Source organism: Anabrus simplex, chromosome 6 (assembly GCF_040414725.1).
Source record: "Anabrus simplex isolate iqAnaSimp1 chromosome 6, ASM4041472v1, whole genome shotgun sequence".
Lineage (NCBI taxonomy): Eukaryota > Metazoa > Arthropoda > Insecta > Orthoptera > Tettigoniidae > Anabrus > Anabrus simplex.
The window spans coordinates 330,793,531-330,800,940 of NC_090270.1; the positions used below are offsets into that span (position 1 = coordinate 330,793,531).

A 7,410-nucleotide genomic window follows, 5' to 3' on the forward strand; every position below is an offset into this window, starting at 1 on the left:
GTCTTGGCAGCACAAGACCCTAACAGGCTGTTTCGCCCGGAAGGAAAGTCTAATAGAAAAGTATTCTTGAGATTTTTGTTTACAATTGGCTTTACGTCGCACCGACACAAATAATTTTTATGGCGGCGATGGGATAGGAGTGGAAAGGAAGCGGCCATGCCCTTAATTAAGGTACAGCCTCAGCATTTGCCTGGTGTGAAAATGACAAACCACGGAAAGCCATCATCAGGTCGCCGACGGCGCGGTTCGAATCCACTATCTCCCGAATGCAAGCTCACAGCTGCACGCCTCTAACCGCACGGCGAACTCGCTCGATTTTGTGAATGATAAAAGTGCATTTCTTAGCGACTCTATTAATTGAATTAAGTAAGAGGGCGTTTCTCTAAAATGTATATTTCTTTAAATACTAGAAATATTCAGAAAGAAGTAGGACGTACGTGTATTAACTCATTACCACATACTGGTCTACCTTGTACTCTTACTTCCTTCTGCTCTCCTGTTAGTAGCAACCGGTGACTCGCCGCACTGCGTGGCGGTCTCATCCATACACACTGTAATCCTGCGCGCAATTTTATCTCCGCAAAGCTTCGAGCCTCTTGTTCTTCTGGGTGTGTTTAGCCACTAAACTTTCGTCAGTCTCGACTCCCTGGCTGGAATGTTATTTACATCGCACCGACACAGATAGGTCTTATGGCGACCATGGGTTAGGAAAGGCCTAGGAATTGGAAGGAAGCGGCCGTAGCCTTAATTAAGGTAGACTACAGCCTCGGCATTTGCCTGATTTGAAAATAGGAAACCACGGAAACCATCGTCAGGACTGCCGACAGTGGGGACTCGAACCTACTATCTCCCGATTACTCGATACTGGCCGCAATTATTATTATTATTATTATTATTATTATTATTATTATTATTATTATTAGTAGTAGTAGTAGTAGTAGTAGTAGTAGTAGTAGTATAATTATTATAAGCAGTCATAGCCTACTACGGTTGAGTTACGTAACATAAATATTAACTTGTTTTCTCTGAGCACTGCACAGCAAGAAGACCAAGGTCATTTAACTACTTGACATGTTCAGCCTATTTTGATAATAAAATCATGCTTCTAATATTTGTAATTCAACTAATTTAACAATAATACAGTATCTTTTTGGTGTCGTCTTGATATATTAGGAGATCAAAATTCTGTTTTAACTAAAATGTTAACTAAAATGGCTTTGGTGTACTGTAATATGACTACTTAGCACCTTTAATATTCCAGCGCTCAATGTCGTTTATAAGAAGGGAGTAAAACGCGAAGTATTATTTACGTACTAGTGACGTGGTGACCTTGAGAAGAAACGACATCCTAGACGTGACATCTGAAATTAGCCTTCTGTAAGTATTCATTTCATTCCTTTACTGATCTTTTCTTCGCTTGGTGATGTGTGTTAAAAAGTATGGAGTAACTGGAGTATACATGTGTTTTTATTATTATTATTATTATTAACTATTCGCTTCATGCTCTGACAATAACAGTAGTTTTATAAAGCCCTTGTTACTTTATGTATAAGTTTGAATATATCGTGGTCATCAGCCTCGTGTACTTGTATGTATGTAGAATTTCTTTGATAACCTGTGTCATTGCAGTGTCTAGTAGTGCGTGTATTTGTAGTAGGGCTAGGATTGGGTGAGTGGTGACCGTGGTCTTAAGTTAGCAACCATCCCAGCATTCGTCTCTAACACTTCAAATCTCAGCTTGTCGGCGGTGACATGTGCAGTTATGCAGGTCATAGCTTGTTGGCAGTAAGGTCACCGGTCGTGTGCACTTGTGCAGGTTACAGCTTGTAGGTGATGACGTCTATATATATCAGAGCGGTGTATTGCAAATCATAATCAGTTTGTCAGTGACCGCGTCTTGAATAACATCGGGAAGAAGCAGCAGCGCGTAAGTACTTCCGCTCTATTCGAGATTTTGCATGCTTTCTCTACGGAGTTCGATACATATACTGTAGTTTTTGTAAGAACGCTTGAATCAGTAACGTATTCTAATTTCAGTTGAGGGGTGTATAAGTACCGAAATAACGACCTGCAACATTTAGTGTAGACTGATAAACATTGGTCAGTCTACGAACTGACACAGTAGCTATTCTATTAAAGTCGGCCTGAGTGGCTCAGACGGTTGAGGCGTCTTGAGGCGCCGGCCCTCTAACCCCAGGTTCGATCGCGGTTCAGTCCGGTGGTATTTAAAGGTTCTCAAATACGTCAGCCTCGTATCGGTAGATTTGATGACACGTAAAAGAACTCTTGCAGGACAAAATTTCGGCACCTCAGCGTCTCCGAAAACCGTAAAAGTAGTTAGTCGAACGTAAGGCCTATAAATTATTATTATTATTATTATTATTATTATTATTGTTATTATTATATTGCAACAGATTAACTATTTTCTCATAAACTTCAAGGCTATCAGCCTCACTAACTCACCCTCTAACTGTTACTTTAGGTTTCTAGGCAAAAATAGCATACAATGTTATAAATGTGAATCTGAATATACTTTAAACAACTTTTAGAGTTAAAAGCATGTCAGGGTGAAAACAACCCTTAACTTGAAAAATGAATATCTCTTAAACAGCTGGTCCTAGAAAATTAATGCTTAGCTTAAAAATTATCAAAAATAATTCTTTAACAGATGATATACACCAACCCACCCCCAAACTATTATTTTAGGTTTTTGGAACAAAAATAGCTTAAAATGTTAAAATTTTGTATCGGAGTATACTCTAGATAACTTTTAGAGTCAAAATCAAGTTGGGGTGAAAACAACCCTTAAATTGAAAATTTAATATCTCCTAAACCGCTGGTCCTAGAAATGAATGTTTAGTTTAACAATTACTAAAAAATAATCCTTTAACGGATGCTATAGACTAATCCACCCTCCAAGCATTATTTTAGGTTTTTGGGGTGAAAATAGCTTTAAATGTTGAAATTTGGTACTGGAGTATATTCTAGATGACTTTTAGAGTCAAAAGCAAGTTAGGGGTGAAAACAACCCTTAAATTAAAAATGTAATATCTCCTAAACGGTTGGTGCTAGAAAATTAATGTTTAGCTTAAAAATCACTAAAAATAATCCCTTAACAGATGATATAGACTAATCCACCCTCCAACCATTATTTTTAGGATTTTGGTTACTAATATTATTATTTTTTTAATTATTATTAAAAATTGTACCTGATATATTGAGTTATGTACCAGATTAATTTTTTTCAAATAGTATGTTTTTCTTTTTACAGATAATTTAGTAGCTGTGTGACTACGTTCTCTACGTAGATACTCCAATTGACTACAGCAGTATCCCCTCTCACAGCTGCAGGTAGCTATACATATGTTATTAATTATTTGAACTAGTGAGCTTAAAACAGATGTCTTTTCCTGAAATCATAACATTAAACAATTGTTATACATAATATATGCTTGTTCCTCTAAACTTAACTATATTGCGCGGTGCCCTTTACGAAGGGAGAGTAGACCTCTGAGACATACTTGTCATCCGAGCTTGCAAACCTCGTTGGTATGTCAACGATGAGAGTTTACGTACAGCATTGTAGTTAATTTTAGTTGAGCTTGTCTTCCACATACATTTTGTAAGGTATGTGAGCTTTGATCGGTCGATGTTAGAACCCTCTCAGAGGGGCGTAGAGAAACTTGCTACACTTCGGTCGGACGGGACTACAACCTTCGCAGTGGTGTTAATGGTAGTTTTTCTACATTCTAACGTCCTGATTGGCTTACAACACATATACCTTCAAAATGTTGCTATTACGATATATATTTTTCAACTCAAGTCAGTCATATTTTACATCAAAAAATTATGCTTGTTCCTCTAAACTTAACTATACTGCGCGGTGCCCTTTACGAAGGGAGAGTAGACCTCTGAGACATACTTGTCATCCGAGCTTGTAAACCTCGTTGGTATGTCAACGATGAGAGTTTACGTACAGCATTGTAGTTAATTTTAGTTGAGCTTGTCTTTCACATACATTTTGTAAGGTATGTGAGCTTTGATCGGTCGATGTTAGAACCCTCTCAGAGGGGCGTAGAGAAACTTGCTACACTTCGGTCGGACGGGACTACAACCTTCGCAGTGGTGTTAATGGTAGTTTTTCTACATTCTAACGTCCTGATTGGCTTACAACACATATACCTTCAAAATGTTGCTATTACGATATATATTTTTCAACTCAAGTCAGTCATATTTTACATCAAAAAATTATGCTTGTTCCTCTAAACTTAACTATACTGCGCGGTGCCCTTTACGAAGGGAGAGTAGACCTCTGAGACATACTTGTCATCCGAGCTTGCAAACCTCGTTGGTATGTCAACGATGAGAGTTTACGTACAGCATTGTAGTTAATTTTAGTTGAGCTTCTCTTCCACATACATTTTGTAAGGTATGTGAGCTTTGATCGGTCGATGTTAGAACCCTCAGAGGGGCGTAGAGAAACTTGCTACACTTCGGTCAGACGGGGCTACAACCCTCGCAGTGGTGTTAATGGTAGTTTTTCTACATTCTGACGTCCTGATTGGCTTACAAAACATATATATTTGAAATATCACTGTTGCAAATAGTTTATAAATCTGTTAAAAAGGCTATTTTGTAGGGCTTAATATTCTTGTGAGATTAAAAAGTTCACAGTGTTATATTTATTACATGTATATGTGTAACTTCTAGTCTACACATAGTGCATAAAGAGTAATGAAGTAATGTGTTGAAAAAACTAAAAAAATGTCATTTATTCAAGACATCGAAGAGGCAGTGCCTGATGGGTAATATATGAAACATATAAAAGCCAATGTTGCGTGCTTAATCACTAGTCTGATGTTGGCTACTAACGTGTTCACTTCTCCTTTCAGAGTGCACCAAAGCTATTCGACAAGAGATTCAGTCTGCTGTATAATCATCAGTTAGGTGCTAATTACCTAAAAGACCGCATGGATTTCTACTGTCGTGAATAAGCACTTGTCTAGTATCTAATCATCAGTTTGCTGACAACTACTGAACTGAAGAAATCATTTCCTAAGTAACCAGTATGTTCCAGTGTGATCTGTGTGCTAAAGAGTTTTCAAGACGTGATAACCTTCAGCGTCATAAAAGGATTCAACATAACTCAAAAACTATTGTTTGTGTTAACTGTACTGACACATTCAACAGACATGATAATCTTGAACGTCACATTAACTCTAAACATGTGCAATCAACATCTGTACAATGTGAAACCTGTAAACAATTCTTCCATGATACGAAAGAGCTTCAGTCTCACATAGCAGACGTACATCAACAGGAGTGGTTATATAATACTTCAGAATCATCGAGTAAGAAAGAATCTACACAAACCGAGAGTAAATCTCAGCAAACTAATAAGCGGAAATATACCAGTTCTGAATTGTGTGAAGAAAGTTGTACTCCAAAGAAGATAAAACGATTTCATGATGAAGGTGTTGAACCAATAATGACACATTGTAACGTGTGTGATGCAGTTGTACTTATCTCCAACCTTCATGGTCATTTACGGAGCAATATGCATAGAAATAACGCATGTAGTGAAACGGATGATAAAAACATAGAGGAAATCAATAGTGCTTTTAAATGTCGAATCGCAAGTTACAGGCTTCGCAGTAGTGAAAGAACTCAGAGTATTGAAACGTTCTTTAAACGTGTTCAACCTAAAGTACTTTGCTTACTACAAAATGCGCAAGCGAAACACAAAGCCTTCAAAGTAAATTTCGAGCTGTTTGGATCATATGTCAAAAGCAATAGCGAAGGTGAAATTACAGATATTAAATCCTTCAACAGTGAAAATAAAATTATTTGTGAATCAACAACTTTCTCCACAGTTTACCAACATTTAGTAAGTGTTATTATTTCCAAAAGTGAGGACTTTCAAGAAAGAGACTCAGGATGGTCATTAGCTAACGTGTTATATCTAGAGGTCAACATTAATAAATACAATCCTTTGCGAGGATCATCATACATTGATTTACCAACATGGATAAAGAAGAAAAAAGCAGTAGTAAATGTCCAGAATAACGACCAGGCATGTTTCGCATGGGCAGTGTTATCAGGATTACACCCAGCAAAATCTTCATCTGCTAGAACATCATCGTATCCCCACTATTCGTCACGGCTGAATCTTGATGGATTAGAATTTCCAATGCAGTTAAAAGACATTAGACGCTTTGAAAAGCTAAATAATATTAGTATTAATGTGTATGGAATAGAAAAGGGTAGTATAGTTGGTCCTTTGTATTTTACGAATGAAAGGAAAGGTACGCATATCAATCTACTGTACATAGAAGATGGTGAAATTTCTCATTATTGTTGGATAAAAAATTTAAGTCGACTTGTTTGTAGTCAGTTATCAAAACATGTTGGTAAAAAGTGGTTATGTGATGGATGCTTACAGTATTTCCAAAATGAGGATCTGTTAAATAGACACTCCAAACAAGACTGTAATCAAGTGTGTACATTCTTACCTACTCCTGAAAAAGCGATTCTAAAATTCGAAAGTTATAATAAGCAAATGGAGGTACCGTTTGTTATATACACTGACTTTGAGGCTGTACTGAAGCCATGTTCACTGAAAACAAGTTCATCAGATCCAAACATATCTTTTACCAACACTACTCACATACATGAACCATATAGCTTCGCGTATTATATCAAGTCTAGGTACGATAGCTCACTAAATAAGTTTGAGCAGTACAGAGGAAAAAATGCTCCTGAAATGTTTATGAAAATGCTTGAGAGAGATGTAGTACGTCTTGGTCATATTTTAAATACTGAAATTCCCATGAAACCTCTTACTGAGGCAGAGCTACAACAACATGAAAGTGCTACAAATTGTAGTATTTGTGGGAAAGAGTTTTTAGAAAATGATCCCAAGGTCTTTGATCATGACCATTTGACTGGATTGTATAGATTTCCTGCCCATAATAGCTGTAATTTGAAGTATAAAATTCCTAAATTCATCCCTGTTATACTACATAATTTATCCGGTTACGACTCGCACTTCATTATTAAAGAATTTGGAGCTTCAGATGAGAGAATTGACCTAATCCCTCAGAACAAAGAGCGATATATTTCATTTACAAAATTCTTAAAAGTGAATGATAAATATACCATCAAACTAAAATTTATTGACTCATTACGCTTCATGCCATCAAGTCTTGATCAGCTTTCCAGTAATTTACACTCAGAACAATTCACAGAAATTCGGCGCTTCTTTCCGAACGATGAGGAGTTTAATTTAATTAGACGTAAAGGTGTATTTCCTTACGAATTTATTGATAGTGTAGAGCGTCTTGAAGAACGCTCTTTACCATCAAAAGAGTCATTTTACAGCTCTCTAAATTTAACTGAAATTACTGAAGA

General features: G+C 36.8%; 1 long non-coding RNA gene across 1 annotated transcript; it reads left to right on the forward strand.

The window, feature by feature from the left end:
• Positions 1-1,313: 1,313 nt before the first annotated feature.
• Positions 1,314-5,584, forward strand: LOC137501237 (uncharacterized). The gene is made up of 3 exons (XR_011018442.1): positions 1,314-1,377; positions 3,272-3,351; positions 4,893-5,584. It is a non-coding gene; the product is annotated as an uncharacterized lncRNA (long non-coding RNA).
• Positions 5,585-7,410: the final 1,826 nt, after the last annotated feature.